Below are 21,508 nucleotides of genomic sequence, written 5' to 3' on the forward strand. Positions count from 1 at the left end.
ATCTGTCTAGAGGCTTATATGGCCCTGATTACTACAATATCTTGCACACCCTTTTAGTATTTATAGATTTATCCTCACAACATTCTTAGGGAAGTGTAATTATCCTCATTGCACAGATTAGGAACTGAGGCAGAGAGAGATTAAATGACTTGGCCAATGTCACGCAAGAAATCTGTGGTAGGAAATCTACGTCCAGTTCACAGCTCCTGAATCTGAACCCTGTGTCTGAACCATGACACAGTCCTTCAATATCTGTCTTCACATTTCACTATGAGTTCTTAATGGGCTTCAGGGTGGAACATTCCCTCTTAGATTCTAGTAGTGTCCTACAATTAGCAGGTTTGCAACCTAACAGAGATGCATTATTGAGAAAGGGAATATAATGTTTCAATTGCTTGGTGCAGAGTCTCATCTCCCATGGCAGGCCGCCTGCAGGGGAATAGAGCTGGTCAGGAATTTTCCACTGGAATGATTTTTTGATGTAAAATGCAATTTCCACAGGAAATTTTTGATTGTGCCAAATTTTTTCAATTTTCCAGTTGGAAATCTAAACAAAAGAATTTTGTTTTGGGTTGATTCAAAATGAATACAAAAATTCTGAGTTGTTGAATTGACCTGAAATGTTTCATTACAACATTAAACTGCATTTCCGTATTGTAGCAATTTGCCTCCTGGGAGTGGTAGTTCCTGCTTCCTGCATTCTCAACCTGACTGGAGCACATCTCCCCTAATGCAATGCACTCTCCTCTTTGATCGAGCAGTGTGGTATATCATGGGCATCGTGTGGCTATGGGTAAGTCATGGGAGATTTAGTCTGGTGAGGGAGTCCAGCGCTTAAGAGAGAATGATGGGTGCATCATTCTTCTGATCTACATCTCCTATGAGGCAATGTGTCCCCACAGGGAAATGCAGTTTAATGTTGAACTGACTCAGAATGAAACATTTCACCATTTTATAATTGAAACTTTTTCAGAACTTTCAACTTTTTGTCACAATTTGGGTCAAAAACAAATATTGAAGTATAAGAGTTTCTCACAGGACAGAAACTCTGACTTTTCTCAGCTCCACAGCAAAGCCACCCAGAGGATTCAGGGGGCCTGGGGCCAAGCAATTTCTGGGGCCCCTTCCATAAAAAAAAAAAAGTTGCAGTACTATAGAATACTATAGTCTTGTGGGAGCCTGGGGCAAATTGCCCTACTTGCTCTCCCCCCCCCTACCCCCCTGGGCAGCCCTGCTCCACAGAGGAACTTTCATTCTCCCAGTGAATAGGATAGTTGAGGTCCTTTGGCTATCATAGGGTGTAGAGTGTCCCACTGTTGCATCACGGTTTGCACAGCATTGCATTAGGTCTGACTGACTGACTGCTGTATTTGAGGTCAGGAAAAAAATTCTTTCAGTGACAGAAAGGCTTAGCTTATGAGGACTTTTTTTTACTTGCTTTCATAAATCCATGGCAGGGTACTGGGGCTAGCAGAAGTAATCTTCATTTGGAAAAGAAAGATTTGCATAGAAGGGTGAACTTAGTTAGCATGGAGGTTATGGCATTTTGAACAGATGAGAATTTCGCTGTACCATGTAGAAACGGGGTCTTACAAAGTGCTGTGGGACCACAGGGCCTTGTAGGCTAGGTTAAAGTTTGATAGTTTATTTCAATTTAACAATTTATCCCACCTGTTTTATTTAAAATGTCATTAAAACTCTGGCTGGAGGCTCTTCATCATCATATTCTTTGTCTGAGAGTATGTTGTGAGGGAGCAGGGTTGCACTTGGTAAAATATTTTTATTGCAAACTATGACTTAATGCGTGGCCATAGTTATAATATATCCCTTAAGCTTTGCTTCTGAATCTGTGCTGGTTTAGCATTATTTATTAGGGGCTTGATTGTGCTACCTTTAACTATGTTGAGTAATACCTTATTCTGCAAGGATTCAGTAGGACTACTCAGGAATAAGGTACTCTTTAACATGGATAAGGGTAATAAAAAATTAAGTCCATCTCTTTTCCTTGACATGTTTTGCTTCTGATGTTCATGTAGGCTTCACAGGGGCTTGATTATTAAGAGAGAAAAGTAATCAGTGTGCTACTTATCTATCTATTTTTCTGTATATATTTAGTAAAAATAAGTTTTTAACCAATTAGTCTTAAAACTTATATAAATATGCAAACACCAGAGTAAATTAATTGTGATTTACATTAAATTCTGCATGCATGTAGATCTTGGTATGTGTTAGATTTTTGTAGTCTGCTTTTTTCAAAGGTTTTTTTAAATTTACTATATTTCAGAATAATTTTGGAATATAATATCAGTCTTCCTGTAGCTAATTTAATGCACATGAGTTGCAACGTGCAGTTCAGCGATCAAGTATCTGTCTTATGGCACAGAGGTAGTGAAATGAAATGCTGCAAACATTTTCTTTTGCTAAAATATTTCAATCAAAATGTGTAGTCAATTTTGTCCTTTAGGGCAAATACAGTCTAATATTTTTTTTACCACTTTTCTAAAGCAACCCCCTCAAAACCCCGCTCTGTAATATTTTGGATGAGATCCTTCAGTCTGTCTGAGCTGTGCTTGGTGCAGGACCTGAGAGAAGACTGGGGAAGAAGTTCACTCAAAAGTCCTCTTCCCTACTTCTCTAGTGCAGTCTTGAGCTTCTCAGAGGCCAGTTCAGCCCCTGAAGTCATTTGAGCAGCCTGAGGGATGCTGTAATTTCCACTGGTAGTAATGGTCTCTTAGGGACCATTCTGCTAGCTGAAGATTGTTAGAGTGAAACATGCTCTAGTCACACTCAACTGTGTCTGGCAGGGCCAGCTCCACGGGTTTTGCCACCCCAAGCAGCCAAAAAAAAAAAAAAAAAAAGCCACGATCACAATCTGTGGCAATTCAGTGGGAGGTGCTTCGCTCCGAGCTGGAGTGAGGGACCCTCCGCCGAATTGCTGCCGAATACCTGAAAGTGCCGTCCTGCTCCGGAATGGCCGCCTCAAGCACCTGCTTGATAAGCTGGTGCCTGGAGCCGGCCCTGGTGTCTGGACAGGTGTCAGCTTTCCAATGCCTTCTCCTAAATAACCTTTCCTATGGAGTGGCCTGGCCCCCTGCCCTTGGAGCCTAGGAAGTCTCCTCTGGGACATTCTAGAAACCTCTGGTAAATCTGCTGGTACACCTGAAAAGTGGGTGGTAGTTACCAGACACCAAGGTCTCTGCTATACTGAGTAACTGTGATTAGTCGATGATTTTTTTAAGCGGTCTTCCCTCTCTGACACAAACAATGGACCCGTTTCTAACTTAATGGGGAATCTGCTGGCTTCATATCTAAATTGCTAGTTTCCATAATACACAGTCCCAAATTAGAACATCATGAGGAAAAGCTGCGAACAGTGGAAATGTCTAATCTGGAGTTTCTTCATACTTAAAGATATTAGACTCCCTCGGTAATTTTTTATCTTCTCATTTTGGAAATATTTTGGAAAATATTTGCACATTTAACTGTATATGGGCCAGTGTGTGTTAATTAATATAGTTTCATTGATTTCAGTAGAACTATGTTGATTAAACCAGTGAAGGATTTGACCCATATGGTTTATTTCTATATTTATTAGTGGTTGCTGGAAAAATTCAATGAATATAAGAATGGGATTCTGCACAGTTTTGGGAGGGTGATTCTCTCCCTCCGTATTTTCAAGTCAAATTTAATATTTATACTATTAAAACTCTATGCATTTTTCTTATCAACACCATGTTCTTGGGATATTTTTGGCTCCCTACAAGCTTTTAATTCAAGTATTTTATAATGTTTCTTTTGGAGGTTATTTATATATTCTATTTTTTGTTGTTCCCACTTGAGAATTAAAGAGACTATTTTGTGTTCTGGACATCCCAATCTTTCTTCAGATGTTGGTTTAAAAATCACTGAGGAGAGGGCATATAAAACCTACTTGTGGAGAATTGCAACTAAGTTATTTTGGGTGTGAAAATTAGCTCGGTCTGCCTGAAATGTGAAGGATTAAGTGATTACTCATTTGTGAAAAATAATGGGTCTTTATTCCCCTAAATTATTTATATCTAAAATCAAAGGCAATCTGTTTGTGTTAGACTTCACATCTTGAGATGATGATGATGATTGTTTGTAGCATCTGGTTTAACGGTCCTTTTTCAAGCTTGGCTTTTTTTTCTTTTTAAAACATAAGCTGGGCAAAATTCATACCTGGTGTCAGCATAGCTGGTGCTCTCTATTGCTCCATTCTGATGTAGGACAAGATCCTGGGGTCAGGCCTGGCTATCTCTGGCACAGCTCAGGCTGGAGACAGAATGTGCTCCTTATCTTGGGGCTGGCTAGGTTACTTTAATGTATATTCACTTCCCTTGGCCCAAAGGGGCCATTATGGCAGTTGGAGATCAGATGGGGGTAAAGAGGCCCTGGTTCCATCTGCATTGCCCTTGCCCTACATCCTATGCCACTAGCAGGTAGCAACTCTGTGCCAACTGAGAATTGTTCTATGCCAGAACAATTGTTCAGTGGCTGAGGAAGCCAGCTATAGAGCAGCTTTGCACCTGTCCAGCCAGTTCAAATCCACCTGGAGTACTGGAAAATTGGACCCGAGTTTGGATCAAATCATATGCATTGGGAAGCATAATAAGCTTTCATAGACCAGATACTTTACGTGAAGTATTAGGCATGTCCCCAAAAGCTACAAATATGGTCACATACAAACATCTGGCCATAGCGTGGCTGAATCAGATTTTTTTCATGTGACATTTGGCAAACAAATTAGTTTGATTATATAAGGCAGGGGTCGGCAACCTCTGGCACGTTGCTTGCCAGGGTAAGCACCCTGGTGGGCCAGGCCAGTTTGTTTACCTGCTGCATCGGCAGGTTTGGCCGATCGTGGCTCCCACTGGCTGCGGTTCGCCGTACCAGGCCAATGGGGGTGGTAGGAAGCCATGGCCAGCACATCCCTTGCCCGCACCGTCAATAATTATGGATTCGCTAGTGACTCAATACGTAAGACAGTGTTTCCACTATAAGTGCAAACTGTTTCTCATGCAGGAAGTCTTTGCTCTGATAATTTGTTTTGGAAAGTATGAGGTTAATTAGGGCAGAGTTAACTGGATAAGCCATTTTAAGGTGTGATACTTAGAACAATTTTTATGAAGTGAAAAACCAACACAGTTTCAACCTATTTCCCCTCCCCTCAGAACTTTACAAGTCTTGTTAGAAAAACTTCAGACTTATCCAACACACTAATTCTCATTGGCCTACCCCCTAGTTCTACTGAAATCAGTTGGAGTTTGCCAAAAATGGGATTTGCCCCATTGAAAAATAATACATAGCTTGTTTTTATCAAGTTGCAGTGCAAATTATGTTTAATTATTAGGGACTGATGTTTCTGGTCCCACATATATAATAACTTTGGGGAGAGTTGTTAATGCTAGTCCAACTGATTATAGACTAGAAAGTGACTCTCCAGCCCTTACTGTTGGTGAAGACAGCTTTTAAAATGTAAACCCATGAGTAGGTTAGTACACTTGCAATAACTTTTCTTTTAAAGAGACATCTTCACAATCATCTTCAGAAAAATGGCAGGCCCCCAGCCAAGCTTGCATATTCAGAGAGACACCTCTTCCCCTGTGCTGCTTAGTGAGAAGGTATGAGAAAGCCCGAGGAACCAAGCTATTGAGCCTTCTCCTCCTCCTCCTCCTCCTCCTTGCAGCAGCCTCATGTCACCTGCAGAGGTAACAGGGGCTCGATTTTAAATGCTTCCTCCTCCAGCAGTGGAATCTTCTTTCTCTTCCCTGAAGTTGGTAAAATTACTGTCTGTCTCCTCTGTTCCAGAGGTGGAAGCAAAATAGTCCTACAGGAGGGGCGGGGAATGACATCGCCCTTTCACCGATCCACATGGCAGTGGCACTTCCTCAACCTCTCATATTGTTTTATCGTTAGGGTTAGGGGCCTAGCAGCAAAGTAAATTGAAATCTGGACCCAAACCCTGATCTTTTCAAAATTGTCCAGAGTTTCAGGGTGTCCAGAGCCAAGACTTTATGTCAGGTCCATCTCTCTTTATCTTCTGTCTTGTGGGAGACTTGGAATAGGAACCTTTCCAGCCCCCTTATGTGAGTGCAGAATGTCAGAACAGTCAAGTTTTCAAAATCTACCCTCCCAGGTGATTGCACTGTGTATTGACACTTATGGACCAATCACAAACCACACTTCTTGAATGTGAAAAGTTAATTGAACAGGCTATAAAATGCTGACCAGGTGAGATATTTAGATTATCTGAGTAAAAATGATTTCCCACAACATGCATCCTTATCTCTTTGGAATGATTCCTTAGTAACACCATACAGATACTGGTTTTCAGCAAATAGGGTCGTGTCAATTTTTGATGCCATAATCCACTGACTAGTCATGAAGATAAAACCTATATCTTGTGAGAAAATATATGGATTGCTAGTCACTGTGTGTGGCATTTTCACAGATGCAAATTTATAGAAGTCTTCCTCACCTTTCCTCATTCTTTCAATGTAGGAGTTTCTACTGCATCTGTTATGTGAGAGCCCCACTGAAATGCTGGAGGCATCTCTTAGGGCTCCCTTGTTAAAACTCTGACTCCAAATTGAAGAGAGTGTAGGATGATTCCCCAACTTTAGGTAAATTTCGCCTCTCTCTGGCTACTGCGAAATCACCCTTGCCACAGCAGACTTATCTCTGGGGCTCAAATTACTTCAGAAGAGCTTTTTTTTTCTTTTAGAATGCATCATATTAAACCAAAGTCCATGTTTTTAAAAGTATTTAGGTGTCGCAGAGATCAGCACTGCAATGGCTACCTGATTTAGGAGATTGTCTCATTTTCAAAAGTTATCGAGGCCTTTAGGAGGCTAAATCACATTGACTGTCAATGGGAGTTTTGGCTCCTCTGTGACTAAATCCCTTTGGAAAATTATACTTACGCTCCGTAATCAGTTAGACATTGCAATGCTGAGTGCAGGAATCTCTAAACACCTTTGAAAGTCTGGGCTCAAGTATCAGGTATCTTCCAAAAAATGTTCCCAGGGAGGATTCTCCTAGGTATATCTACAGTAAAAGGTCCTCACATACCATATATATATACACACACATTTCAATATTACATTATCTGAACCCTAAGCTAGGGATGTAGATATTTTTCAGGAGCAATCTATAAACATTTATTTCAAAGTGCACTTAATGCACCACTCTACCCTGCAGCCACTTAGAACTGCTCCAGCAGTGGAAAGTCCCTAAAGCCTCTGTAGCTGGTCAGAGAATCACTAAGTCATCGCCTCCGGCCCAGTGTAGATATCATGGTTGGAGTTTTCCTTATGCCTTTATTCACAACAGCCATATTGGCCCGTTAGGGCTGAAAGTGAGAGCAACCTGAACTCTTCAACTGAAGTCTGAGGACCATACCAGTGTACAGCAGGCCAGGGTCAAGAGAATGGAAAGGTATCTTAAAGCCACCTTTCCCCTCCTCCTTCCACCCTGAGCTGTGCAGTGTATTCTTTGACTGCAGCAGAGCATCTAGGCCAGTGTGGTATTACTTCCTTTCTCAGCTGTGTATATGAGAAAAAGCTTTTAAATAGAAAAACAAAGGGATAGATTCCCTAATCCTTCATTCCCATTTTTGCAACATACACAGTCTTGGTAGACGGAGCTTATCACAGGCCAAAAGAAAACACATTTTAAGAACCCCTTTATTTAACTATTGGCAACACATCCTGTGACACCTTATTCTGCAGCTTAGTGCAAAAAATTCCTCGAGCTGAAAGGAATTTTCTGGGTGGTGACTACTTCTTGCCTTGATAGAAACAGCCATTGCTGTAGCAAATCCATGACCATGGGGCTTTTCTTTGGACATCAGATTTCCCTGATTGTCCCTTGGGATCAAAAGACAGATTTCCATTTAGAGTGGAACAGAGGAACTAGCAAGCTTCTAAACTGATCTTAAGTTTGAGGCTGGGAAAGAGGGGTGGGAGAGGCGGTGGGGGGGAGGTGAGAGGGTTAGGGACTCAAGGAGGTGGTGTGATTGTATAATTCTGTAGATCTGGCCCTTGGCTTAAAAATGGTGCAAGTCAAGCAGCAGCCACATGTTACACACAGCTCCATTTTAAAAGAAAGCCACTAAGGGACAGATTATGCTTGCTGTGCAACTGAAAACAGGTCCTATTGGGCAAAACAAAAAAGCTCCACCAGTTGTATTTTAGAATCTGGATATTTTCTTGAAATTCAAAGTAGGGTACAATACTACCTTAGGTTTGGAACCTGTATGCAAGAATGATTCCCCGCCAGGGAAGGAGAAAAATGTTATGGAGAGGTTTATACATTTGCTAGTGAGACAAATGAGGATTTATTATATATGTAAATTAAATATAGCATGTTTTTCCCTCTTTACTTCTTGTGTTATGTTTTATGTATTTCAATCTGGTAGGACTTCAAAAACAAATGTTTCTTAAATTGCTAGTGACATATGTGGTTCTAAATAGAATGGGTGTTACTACACCTTACAGTTTTTTTGTTAAGTATTTAGGCAACTCTCCAATATTTGGGTAGTTTTTACGGGCTATTTACATTTCAAGTGTTTTTGTTTTTGTTTTTTTTAAATCTCAGGAGCCTGTTAAACTTTGAGCAGACCCAGAGCAGTAAGATAAGAATGGAATAATCTCTTATACCACAAATTGACTTCCCTCTTTGTAGCCTTAGACACTGTTTCCAGCTGCTTTCAGTCTTTTAAATCCTTGAGAGCTTTCCTAATCCTCATGTAGGCAGTCTCTCTGTGTTATACCTCCCTCCCCTTTCCGCTGATTGGTGAGGCTATTTCATGGCCTAATTCAGCCAACTACTACATCTCTGAGCCGTGATTTGAAATAAGAGCAAGGCAGACAGTTGCCTCCCTACTCCTGACTTTTAATAGGCAAGAGGAAAGGTTGCAAAACTTGACATTGTATTAGGAAGAGTCCCCACAGCAAAAAATAAAGGAAAATGAGAGAGAGAAATTTAGCAGCTTGTTTATACGGAAACTGCTGATGGATTTTTGTTTTTACTTTGAAATTACACTGTAAATTTGAATTCAGATTGTTTCCTGCTGGGTGGATAATGGAATTCTAAACATGAGGCAGGTAAGGAACATGCTGGAAAGCATTTAGAGATCTGTAATAGAGGGAGCAAAGGGGGGGAAGTTGGGTTGGTCTGTAAATATTTGCTTTGTTGGACTAGATAACATTTGCAGAAACCTTTAGATTTTTATCCTGAAGATCCTTTTTAAATAAATACAAATTAACCAAGGGCTTTTACTTTCAGTTTGATCTTATTGCTAGTAAGTGATGTCATGCAATTCATTGTTTGATTCAATTTTGTAAAGGGCATGAAAGCTGTTTGTAGGATATGTAAATCAATTCCAGTTTGCCCTAGATTAAATATATTGTGTAGACTTTCTCACAACCTTGTTTGTGACATATAAAAGAAGAATGTGTTGTTTAAACTGTAGAGGTGTGTGGGAGTGATTTATTAAACATGCACAGCAACTCACACACAAATTACCAATACTTAAATTTTTCAGTTGCTTTAATATATAGTAGTCTCAGCAGTTTTCAAAAGAAGCACTGTAACATTGCAGAAAAGAGCCTAGAAAACCAATTATTATTCAAGCGTGCTTACTTTTTTAAAAGCTTGCTATCCACATGAATGGACAAAAGCAGCTGTTTGCTTCTTCTCAAAGTTGAAGGTCACAATGGGATAACAATTTGATACTACGCTGTTTGTAGTTTTGCAATTAAAATATGCAGTTAGAACACGGAGAGTACAGAGTACTGGCAGATGTAGATCTCAGCCTTTAAGCAGAGTTCGGCTCTGAATTAAAGACCCTGGCAAATCAACATCTTAAAATCAATACTTTGTTTTAGGAATAGCCACTGTATGAAAGTCAGGCTCTGAGAAAAATGTTTTTGTGTCTTTGTGAGAGTCATAGTCTATTCAGGCAGCTTTCTGAAATCAGTAGGACTTGGAGCATGGTGGGGGAGGAGGTAGAGGGGAGAGAAGGGTAGAAGCAGGGGTAGAGTTTGCACCTGCAGTGGAAATGGAGCATTTGTTTTTTCAACCACTTTTTGAAAACAAGAAGGAAGCACTCATGTATTTTAGACCATTTTGCCATATGTGGACGAAAAGCAGTTTTTGCGAGTGGGCAAAAACCTGCTTTTTACCTTTTAAAAAGTTGTTGGGGGAGGGAGGGAATTCTTGTCACAGTGGAGTGCAAATGGAAACTAAAGTTTAAATACTGCATTGCTGGGGTTCAATTAGTCCTTTATCTATGTGATCAGCAGAATGCAGTGTCACCAGAAAAAAGAACCCTAAAAAGGGAGGCGTCAAAGAGGATCAGAAGAAAGTTGGGATATGATATGTCAGAGCATAAGAAAATACAAAAACATTGCTACAAACAGATGAGTGCTGCCCATCTGGGGTGCTTCTATTTGAAGCATAAGGTTGTAAAATGTGTATTTGTGTGTGTGAATAAATAAGAGGAGGAAACCAGGAGAGGAGAAGAGGAAAAAGAGGGGTGGGAGTTAGTGAGAAAATAAAAAGCACTAAAATTCTTCCGGGGCTCCCCAATAAAAGGAAAAGAGGAGGGAGAGATTTAGCATTAGGATATTTTTGACTCATTACATAATACCTACCTCCATCCAACAGAAGTTCTCCTCTTTCCACTTCTTCTATGGCAGCAGTATCTCCTGGGAAGTTGCATCCATGAAGTTGAGAATGTGGGCCTGATTCTCCCCTCACAGTAGCTTTACATTTCTGCAGCCCCATTAATTTTAATGAAGTTACTCCTGTTTTTTTCCCTCTGTACATGAGAGAAGAACCAGATCCAATAGGGCAGACCTTTGCCTGGTATAAATTGTCATAGCTTCATAATGGAGCTTCACAGGTGGTGAAGATCGGCCCCATGTGTTTAGACACACATTTTTGTGTAAGCTTTCCCAATTTGGTTGACCTTACTTATACCACATGCGCAATTCTGAAGTTGCCACTGGATTTCAGTGGTATTTGTGTGTGAAATATTTCAGTTTGGCAGAGAAAAATCTGTGTTTACTGCTAATTCTTGCTGAACAAAAGCTAGTGACCTAATAGTCTAGAGTTGAAGGGACTAATCATGCATATCTTGATCAAACAGCCTCTATGCATCTTTAAAATGGTAATTGGAGATCTTGATAAGCCTCAAAATGTGATGACCAAAGGACAGTACAAAATAAGGAAGCAAAATATTCAGGAACTGAAGTGCCTTGAAATTGGAGGCATGAGATGGAATCACTTCTGATTTTATTTGAAAATTTCTGAAGAGAATGAGTACTCAGGAAAAGATGTGCCTTTTATATCTGCCAGCCAGTTTGTTGTCATAATCATAGTATAGTTTGGATTTGCAGGGTTAACTATCAAACAAATCTGTGTGTCATAGCATTGAAATGAAATATATTGTGCTGATGAATGATCTGGCCCACAGGCAGTATACAGATACTGAACAATAGTGCATAGGTTCAAAATAGTGCAATGCAGCTAACTACTCTAGCCGAAGAGCAGAAATTACTCATAGAAATGTAATATGCTGCCTGTTGGGCTGATAGGATTCAACCTGCTTTACAGCTGTACCAGGCCAACAGTCCCTAACAGGACATCATTATTTGGTTGTTTGGAATGCTGTGCTAAGATTCATAAATGAGACAGGTAAAAAGAAGTAGCCTTTTATTAGGAAGTAATTTAAAACCTCAGCAAGGGCTGTGACTGTCTCTGTTCTGTCTGATATAAATAATAACTCGACTGAAACCTCTATAATGGAATTGTATGGAAACTTCACAACTGCTGTGTATATCACGTCTTTGAAAGCACCTTGGTAATTCTGCAGCTGGAAAATTTCAGGCTTCTAGTCAAAAATATGTCCCTAGGAAGTGGAACTGTGTAGTTTCTTAAGAGGGCCTAACATGCCAGCCAAATATATACTGTACCAGGAAACAAATCTTCAGCTTTACTACGGATACTGAAATTTCCATGTACAAAAACTCTGACCAGCTTACTACTTGGGAAAAGAGATCAAAAGAGTAAGAACTCTCAAAGATCAGAAGTTCAGATAAGAACACAGATGTGTCAGCAGTCCAAGATTTATTGAGGCACTGTGGCTGGGTACAGTTTGCTTGTCTGTAGTCTTGGTATTTACTTTATAACTGGAGAGGGCAGTGTGGTATCTGTTTTAGGTTCCCCAAATGGATTTAATAGAAACTAGATAATCAATTAATTTTTAATATTCAAACCCATTTTCAAACTATTTTTGCCCACAACAAATAATATCCTCAAACTTACTAACACCATAATGCAGAGCATAGGAGTTATGTGAAAGCGGATTTGGGGCTTTATTTTTCACTCAAGTCGAAGTCATTGACTTTGATCAGGGCGGGACTGGGCCCACAGTCCTATAAAAGGGTCCTATAAGGCATGCAATTTGCTAATGGATCATTATGAACCTAATTAAAAGTGAAGATAAAATCTGTAAGGCACAGAGGCCATTTCAGTTCTTATTTATCATAGCTGTAGTCCATAGCTTTTATAATATATGATTCATAGAGTGCATACATGCTGGATAGAATTTTAGTCGATAACACATGTAAAACATAAAATCATCCCTCTTCTGTACAGATGTTTAGCTTTTTAGCATGTGGTTTCTATTTCCTACTTTCTTTAGTGCACCTTTTTAATTCTTAATTTATTCCTTGCTAAGAAATCTACATCCTTGTCCTGAAATATTGTAATCATAAGACTTGCTTTAGGAAATGCTGCTTAGAGTTTCATGCTGTCTTTTTTTTTTTTAATTCCCCAGGGGCTGTCTTTTCTTAGAGGTAGATTCTTCTAGACTTCTGTTTTTGTGTGCCATATACAAAAAAGAAAACAAGTGTATGAAATCTGTGGGCTGAGAGTGTATCAGTTAATTAGTGGCTGGACATTACCCGGTAGGAAGTCTGGCAAGGTTTTTGCGTGTGTGTGTGTGTGTGTGTGTTTGCTTTCTTTGATCACTTGTGTGGTAAATAGACATGCAGAGTAACTATGGCAACATGTGCTGTAGGTTTCTGGGAACAGAGGGGACTCAATCACTGGACAAAGGATAGTTTGTTAGAATAGTTGGTTATGATTAGAAAAAGGTGGCACCGAACAGGACATTTTAAAAACGTAAGTTTTGAAAAACTCAAATTTGTTGTTTTCCAATTGATAACATTCTTCTGTAGCTATGAAAGATCATGCCATGTTTGAGGGTGGTGGTGGAGAGGGGAAATAAATCTGAGTATAAAATGGTGCTATTTGATTATTGTGCAGTATACACCTTTTGTAAAACTGCAATTGTTTGAACCAAATGCTCATTAGTGATTTTAAAAATAAAACCTTAAATATTTACACCTCATCAGTGGTTGGAAGACACACTACATAAAGCCAAATAAAACCTTTGTACAACTTAGGTACTGTATCTTTTGATAACATTTCAGTTACGTACCTGTAGAGGTCAGACTTGAAGTTCACAAAAACTTTTACATGATAGAATTTAAACCAGAGTTAAGAGTAAACATTTCAGAGCAGACATAGCCACTTCCTTATTAACTTTATACTGAATTACTTAATGATATCATTAGTTTATAAATATCATATTATTTAATATTTATACACACACACAATGGATGTGCATAACCAGCTTGGAACAGATAAAATCTGAGCCTTCTCCCCCATCTTGAACAGAACCATACCTAAACCTTTTATTAGGTTCTAAATTATTTAGATGTGTATCTCTCTCACTAATCCCCAACAGGCTTCTACCTTTGATGAAATACATCTCAAGTTCTCAGAATGTCTGGCATTCTTTGCTGCACTGGCTGCTAACTTCCAACCTAACAAATTCCAGGGCTTCTGTGGGATCAAGGGTGGGGGCAATGCATTCTGGACCCCTTCTAACCTGGGGAAGCTTTTGAGCTCAGTAAAAATAGTGCCAGACCGTAGAGTCCATCAACAGAATAGCACCAAAGGTAAAGAGTCTGCTGGAGGGTGGGTCGGGGATACTTTTTATGACTGAGGAATTAGTAAATGCTCCGGGGACTTGTTGGAGCTCAGCAGAGTAGAAAGATGGAGTCGGGGAGAAGAATCAGATGGGGTGGGAGGAAATAGGGGTGGGGAGGCAGAGATGACTGTAAGGGGACTTTTGTCCCCTTACTAACACTCAGTGGGTGGGTTTCGGTTGGCTAGCTCCCAGTACTAAACGTAAGGGGAAGGATCAATAGGAAATCAGGACCCTGAGACTGACAGTGCCCAGGGACAATGGGGAGAGGCCAGTACTCTAGGTCAGCCTGATTGGCAGGGCATGGGCAGTCTAATGAGGGAGTCAGGAGGCCAGGGTGGTCCCATCCTCCATGTAAGCTGGAGCTCCCTGGGTCACAGATTGGGGCCAAGCTGAGCTGGGGAGCAGGGCTGTGCCAGCCAGAGAAGCAGCCCAGGGAGCAAGTCAGTGCTGGGAGCAGAGCCACAGAAGTAGCTCAGAGAGCAGACCTGTGCTAGGAGGAGAGCTGCAGCAACCATAGCCAGAGGGGCCAGAAAAAGCAGCCCAGGGGGCTGGAACCAGAGCAGCATCAGTGCTGAGGCAGAGTGGAGCTGGAGCTGAGGCTGGAACAGTTAGGAGCTGGGTGCGGTGAGGAGCTGGGGAAAGCAAAGGGGGACCCTGGGTAGTGGGCCCAGCACAGTGGCCCCCAGCCAAGAGGCTTTACAGGCCAGACTTAGGGGTGGGGGATCATAACCCCGGTGGGTGGCTGACACTGGGAAGAAGAGTCCTGCCACCTAGAGCCTGAGAGCATGTGGCCACCACCAGAGCAAGTGTCCAACCCGCAGCATCCCTGCAGCACAGCCAGGGCCCGAGAAGGAGGCCTGGGACTTGTGAGAAACAGACTGTGGCCTTCTCTTACATTCCAGAGATGCTGGTTGTGATGTCCCCATGCCGCAGAGCAGGGTTGTGTGTTTTCCTTTAACCTTTCTCAGTTTTTCCTTATTTTTTAAAATGTATTGCTGTATAATAAATTGTATTTGCTTTGAACTGTTATGATCAGTAGGTCAGGGAAGCATCCAGTGCAGAGAGAGCATGGTGGAGTGGGGACACCCTAGCCCAGGGGTAGGCAACCTATGGCACCTGTGCCAAAGACAGCACGCGAGCTGATTTTCACTGGCACTCACACTGCCTGGGTGTCCTGGCCGCTGGTCCGGGGGGCTCTGCATTTTAATTTAATTTTAAATGAAGCTTCTTAAACATTTTAAAAACCTTATTTACTTTACGTACAATGACAGTTGAGTTATATATTATAGGCTTATAGAAACAGACCTTCTAAAAACATTAAAATGTATTACTGGCATGCAAAACCTTTAAATCAGCATGAATAGATGAAGACTTGGCACATCACTTCTGAAAGATTGCTGACCCCTCGCCTAGCCTCTGCCTAAGTGACCATGGCAAAATTGGAGGTCAAGGCCCCCAGGAATCCTGGGCCCAGCCTTGTTGGGGTTACGAGGACTCTGCCACACAGGAGCGTGGAAGGGAGCCCTCGAGGTCAGGCAGGCCTCTGGATAAAGAATGGGGGAGTGAGGACTCAGATCCTTTCGCTAGCCCACTTTACTGGGGTAGTGTATAAGCCAGGAAAGTTCCCCATAATAGCAGGTCTGGTCCCCCTCTTACACTAGTAAGAGAGAAAGAAAAGGGACACACAAAAGTGTGGATAAAGGTTCGAATAAGCATCAGAACTTTCAGAGCTTATTTGAACTGAACTTCCAAACCTTTTAAGGTTTCCCATACACTAGTCCACCTTTTGCTGCAGTTTTTCTGTACATTTTTGCTATTTCGTGCTTATACTGTTTCTGCAGGTTGTAAAGAGTTATTGAACATCCCTTGATATCTCAAGCCTGTAATATGAAATCTACCCTATATGGAACTTAAAAGGCACCAAAATGGTTTGATGAAGTTGAGTTTGATCTGATGTTTATAATAAAAATAGCTCTTAATGTTTCAAAGTGATACTTCCTTGTTTCCTGAAGCCTTGTAGATATTTATTATACCATCTTATGGTGATATGGATGGAACGATGTGCAATTCAAAAAAAACGGGAATATAACACTTTAAGGTGTTTTTATTTGGCCCTGTAATATGATTAGATTTTTCTTGTAACATGTCTTGGTCTAAACACTCTTTGAAAAATACTTAAAAGATTAAGAGAAAGCTAAAGCTCTACTCCTGGCCCAGTGGGACAGTGCCTGAGAAGATACAATGGGTTTGGTATCAATTTTTATTGTAACAAAATGGACTATAATGATGACAATATTTTGCCACAATAATTATCTAGTTGAATTAAGATTTTTATTACTGCTGAAAGGAGTTGGTGCTTGATAGTCCATCACATCTTAACTATTGACCCTTTAACTCCCCAACTCTGAGTCAAAATTCTGGGCGTGTTTTGATCCTGGTCCACAGAAGTCAAAGGTAAAACTCTCATTTACTTCAGTAGCACAGGATTAGGCCCTGTGCCATTTTCTTAGTGAGATTCAGTGGTGCATAGCATTTAATTAATGGTACAGTTGGTGTATGTATGTGCAGAAATGATTCTGACACATGCAAAATCTGACGAGTGCCCTTTGAACGTTGTATTTGGGGCCACTTCTCTTTGGGTTTTTGATAGTAAAACTTACACGTGTTGTTCCAGTTCCATACCAAGTCTGCTTCAAACCCACAGCCGCTGCCTCTTGGTATGGGCTGACGTGATGAGCAGAATACAATATAATCATGCAATGAAAAAGTTACAATGGACAAGTTAGTTATATCCTTAACAGAAAATATTCTGACATTGACATTTATGTTGTCAGCTGCAATGTTATATTATAATACATTTTAGTCTTTTGTAAGGGGAACAGAATCCCCGCTTTAATTGTACATTAATGACAGTTTTGCTTAGGGGAATCCGTATAAATCTTGTAATTAGATTAGGAAGAGAGGTGAAAAGCACTGACTTTTACTGTCCTCATTTAGCTAAATTTTAAGTATTGGGGGGAGCGGAGTAGAAGTGCCATATAATATGGCCTTCTCCTGAATACATTTAAGCACTTGTGTAACTTTACTCACATGAGTTTTCTGTAGGGATGTCTATTAATTGCAGTTAACTCATGCGATTAACTCAAAATTTAATTGCAATTAATCACATTGTTAAACAGTACCAACTGAAATGTATTAAATATTTTTGGATTTTTTTCTGTTTTCAAATATATTTCTGTTACAGCACAATACAAATTATACAGTGCTCACTTTTATAGTGCAAATATTTGTAATAAAACGATGAGAAGGTTTTTCAATTCACCTCATACAAGTACTGAAGTGCAATCTCTTTGTCATGAAAGTGCAGCTGACAAATGTAGATTTGTTGTTACATAACTGCCCTCAAAAACAATGTAAAACTTTAGAGCCTACAAGTCCACTGAGGCCTACTTCTTGTTCAGCCAATCACTAAGACAAGCAAGTTTGTTTACATTTACAGAAGGTACTGTTGCCTGATTCTTATTTACAATGTTACCTGAAAGTAAGAACAGGCATTCATATGGCACATTTGTAGCTGGTGTTGCAAGGTATTTATGTGCCAAATATGCTAAACATTATGACCCTTCATGCTTGAGCCACCATGCCAGAGGACATTTTTCCGTGCTGATGCTCGTTAAAATAATGCATTAAATAAATTTGTGACTGAACTCTTTGGGGGAGAATTGTTCTATTTTACCGCATTCTGCCATATATTTCATGTTATAGCAGGCTCAGGTGATGACCCAGCAGATGGTTTTTTAAGAACACTTTCAGAGAGGATTTGCCAAATGCAAAGAAGGTACCAATGTGAGATTTCTAAGAATAGCTACAGCTCTAGACCAAAGGTCTAAAAATCTGAAGTACCTTCCAAAATCTAGGAGGGACGAGGTGTGGAGCATGTTTTCAGAAGTCTTAAAAGAGCAACACTCAGATGCAGAAACTACAGAACCCAAACCACCAAAAAAGAAAATCTGACTCAGATGATGAAAATGAACATGCATCAGTCCACTCTGCTTTGGATTGTTATCAAGCAGAACGGATCAGCGTGGATGCATGTCCTTTGGAAGCTCGGTGGTGGAAGCACGAAGGGACATATGAATCTTTAGTGCATCTGGTATGTAAATATCTTGCGACCTGACTGCAACAGTGCCATGAGAACACCTGTTCTCACTTTCAGGTGGTGACATTGTAAACAAGAAGCTGGCAGCATTATCTCCTGCAAATGTAAACAAACTTGTTTGTCTGAGCAATTGGCTGAACAAGAAGTAGGTCCGAGTGGACTTGAAGGCTCTAACATTTTACATTGTTTTGTTTTGAAATGCAGTTTTGTACGTAATTCTATATTAGTAGGTTCAACTTACATGGTAAAGAGTTTGCACTATTGTACTTGTATTAGGTTAATTGAAAAATACTGTCTTGTTTTTTACAGTGCAAATATTTGTAATAAATACAAACTGAGCACTGTACACTTTGTATGCTGTGTTGAATTGAAATATATTTGAAAATGTAGAAGACATCCAAAAATGTAATAGATCCATTTATTTTTGTTTAACAGTGCTGTTAATCACAATTTTTTTAATTGCTTGACAGCCTTAGTTTTCTGATCAGTTTCTTTCAGACTACTCACGTGAATAAAGCTATGGATGTGCTTAAAACATTTGCTAGATTGAGCCATAATACTGTGAAGCTAGTAAAGTAATGAGCAGAATCACTTGATATTTAAATAAAAAGGTCCAGATCCTCCACTGATATAAATAGGCAGTTTCTGTCAAAGTCAATGGAGCTTTGCTGATTTACATAATATGAGGATCAGGCCCAGTGTTTTCAGGGAGAATGCTAAGTTCCGCTAATTAGGAGAGCAAGAAAAGTTTAGAAAATGAACCCGATTGCGTGTCTCCCTTCTTTCCCAATTTTTTTGCAGGACATAAATTCAGAATTTACCTTTTCAACAAAAAACAAAACATTTTGACATTCTTGAAATGAAATATTTCCTTTCAGTTTATTGAACTGATTTAAAATGTTTCATTCTGAGCCTGTTAAATACTAAACTGTATTTTCCCCTAGTAGCACGTTACCTCATGGGAGTTGTAGTTCAGGCACTTGATATTCCCTTTCTTCCGTAGAGGCTAGTCTCCATAGCTGGGCTACATCCCCCATAATATATCCAGAGTAATATGACTCATGATGCACTAAGTAGTTTCGTCAGAGGGAAATGCACATTGCATTATAGTCCTCATGGGAGCCTGGCCCATAGAGAATGGAGTCTGAACTGCAAACCCTCAAAGCAATGCTTTGATGGGAAATTGAGTTTAATGTTTCGCTGAACTCTTTTGAAGTGAAATGTTTCAGCTGAAAACATGAAATATTCCAATTCATTCTGACCTGACCAGAAATGAAACATTTCAATTTGGTTTCCCGATAGAAAAATGAAAATTCTCAGCTAAATTACCAACCAGCTCTAGATATCAAGAATATCTAGAGTTATCCAAAAATTTTGGAATAATTGTAACTCATACTTCAGGTCATAAGCCAGTTTCCATTAGAGACCAGCAGGAGACCTAGAGTGGAGGGCAGATTATCCTACATCTGCATGTTGCAAAGTTCTTATACCTTCCTCTGAAGCATCTGGTGCTGGCCACTGTCAGAGACAGGATAGTGGACTAAATGGTCCTCATCTGATCCAGTTTGGGAATTTCCATGTTTGACACAGAGGCCTGTTGGCCAAGATCCCTGGTCTTTTGCAAACTCCTCACCTCGGACCTAACACTTATTATACCAAACATCTCTCAGGCTATTTATCTATAAAGAATAACATGTAAAGGTACCTAGAGAAAGCTTATAAGTGGTCAAGATTCATAATCATTGTGAGATGTAAGTGGATAATATTTAAGGAATATGCTTTATGGACTTGGAGTAAGAGTTAGTCATGAGGGGATAGTATGTCTTGATGAGAGCCCATTCAAGCAGGAGGATAGTCACCCCTCTTTGGTTAGCCAGTGATGGAAGGCAAGGTTCAATGATCTAGCCTTACTCCATCCCAAGACTATCAATGGAAACCATCAAAGTCAACAGCAAACAATCAAAATCACTTGGAGGTAAAACAGCGGGCATTACGTCAGACAGGGGATTGCCATGTCTGTGACTATTGGCAAAAGACTGATTGCATATATTAGAGTGGAGAGAAGCTGCCTAAGTGAAAGGATGCAGGTGGGCTCTCTTGGGAAGTGTGGATGTTCTCATGAAGAATTGGGTCCTGGTTTTTGTGAAGCCAGCCAGCTCTGCAACAGACTGACTTGGCGGGGGAGGGGGAGAACCTACTTTAGGAAAGTTATTGATACATGTAGACCCAGGTTTGTGTTTGTTTTGTATTGTAAACATTCATTTCCACCATTATCTCTTGTTTCTAGTTAAATCTCCAGTCTTTAAAAATGAACCCTCTCTTGTTTTATTGTAAGTGCTCACAAGTGCTGTGTTATATAGGAACTGTGATTTAAGGTAAAATTGGGCTACACTGCTCCTCTGTGGGCAGAGGATCTGGAATTTCTGTGAGTAGTGTCAAGGGCTGGATATCACAGGGGAATGATTCAAAGGAACTCGGACTGGGGTACACCTATTGTTAACCTGCAGGGCAAAGATAGGGCTGGCATGTAGAGTTGCCAACCCTCCCAGATTGTCCTGGAGTCTCCAGGAATTGAAGATTAATCTTGAATTCAAGATTGTCTTGTGATAAAACCTCCAGGAATACATCCAACCAAAATTGACAACCCTACTAGCATGACCCAGAGAAGAGTGCGTGAGTAGCATGGGGTTAGGGAGCCAACACCTCGCTGAGTCCAGTGAGGCTACCTGTTGCTACAAGGAGGGGATAACAAGGTGACGCTCAGTCCTGGGAACCCAGAGAACTGTCACACTTGGTTCCAAACTTTCTCCGGTAAAACTGCGAACGTTGACTTCAGTAACAAGAATCAGACTTGTATTGTGGTTGAGACTAACGTGCTGTGCTCAGGGCCGCTCAGAGGATTCAGGGGGCCTGGGGCAAAGCAATTTCGGGGCCCCCTTCCATAAAAAAAAAATTTACAATACTATATTCTCGTGGGGGGCCCTGCGGGGCCCGGGGCAAATTGCCCCACTTACTTCCCCCCCACGGGCGGCCCTGGGAAAAATAAACCTTCCGCATCTCGGCACAAACCCAGTTTTGAGAACTTCTTTACAAGGTATCACTGATTCTCAGCATCAGCTAGTGCTAAAAGGCTCTAAAGCTCATTAAAAGGATTGGACAAATATTTTCCATCAACTTTTTTTGGTTCGAAAACTAAGGGTTTTTAAAAAGCAGAAAAAAATCATGGACAATATCTGTTTTCCTTAAAAAAAAAAAAAAAA

At 40.4% G+C, this 21,508-nt stretch overlaps 1 protein-coding gene across 5 annotated transcripts in view; it reads left to right on the forward strand.

The window, feature by feature from the left end:
• MID1 (midline 1) overlaps nt 1–21,508 on the forward strand; it is a 366,041-nt gene that overhangs the window by 138,680 nt on the left and 205,853 nt on the right. For 2 of the 5 annotated variants that reach the window (XM_032779758.1, XM_075060551.1), the window contains exon 1: nt 8,877–9,128. The exons of the other annotated variants lie outside the window; for them this stretch is intronic. The gene's annotated coding sequence lies outside the window, so the exon portion shown is untranslated. Of the gene's footprint in view, nt 1–8,876; nt 9,129–21,508 lie in introns of those variants that run through there. 5 annotated transcript variants of the gene reach the window in all.

Source organism: Chelonoidis abingdonii, chromosome 1, assembly GCF_003597395.2.
Source record: "Chelonoidis abingdonii isolate Lonesome George chromosome 1, CheloAbing_2.0, whole genome shotgun sequence".
In the NCBI taxonomy this organism is placed as follows: Eukaryota; Metazoa; Chordata; order Testudines; family Testudinidae; genus Chelonoidis; species Chelonoidis abingdonii.